Here is a 214-nt window from a genome sequence, read left to right on the forward strand (position 1 = left end):
CAGTCGTAATATATTCTCTTGGGCCTTCTTTGTTGCTGCTGCTGCTGCGGGGGGCCCCACCACCCACCGCCTGCTGAACGTGGTGGCGGGGCCCCCAAACACAGGGGGCCCCCAGTCTTTCTTGTGTGTGTTGCAGCGAAGAATAAATATATTTTAATTATTTTTATGTTTAGTATTTTATTTAATATTAATACAAACAGTGTATAGTGTATAT

Source organism: Eimeria mitis, genomic scaffold (genome assembly GCF_000499745.2).
Source record: "Eimeria mitis Houghton genomic scaffold, Emh_scaff1776, whole genome shotgun sequence".
In the NCBI taxonomy this organism is placed as follows: Eukaryota; Apicomplexa; class Conoidasida; order Eucoccidiorida; family Eimeriidae; genus Eimeria; species Eimeria mitis.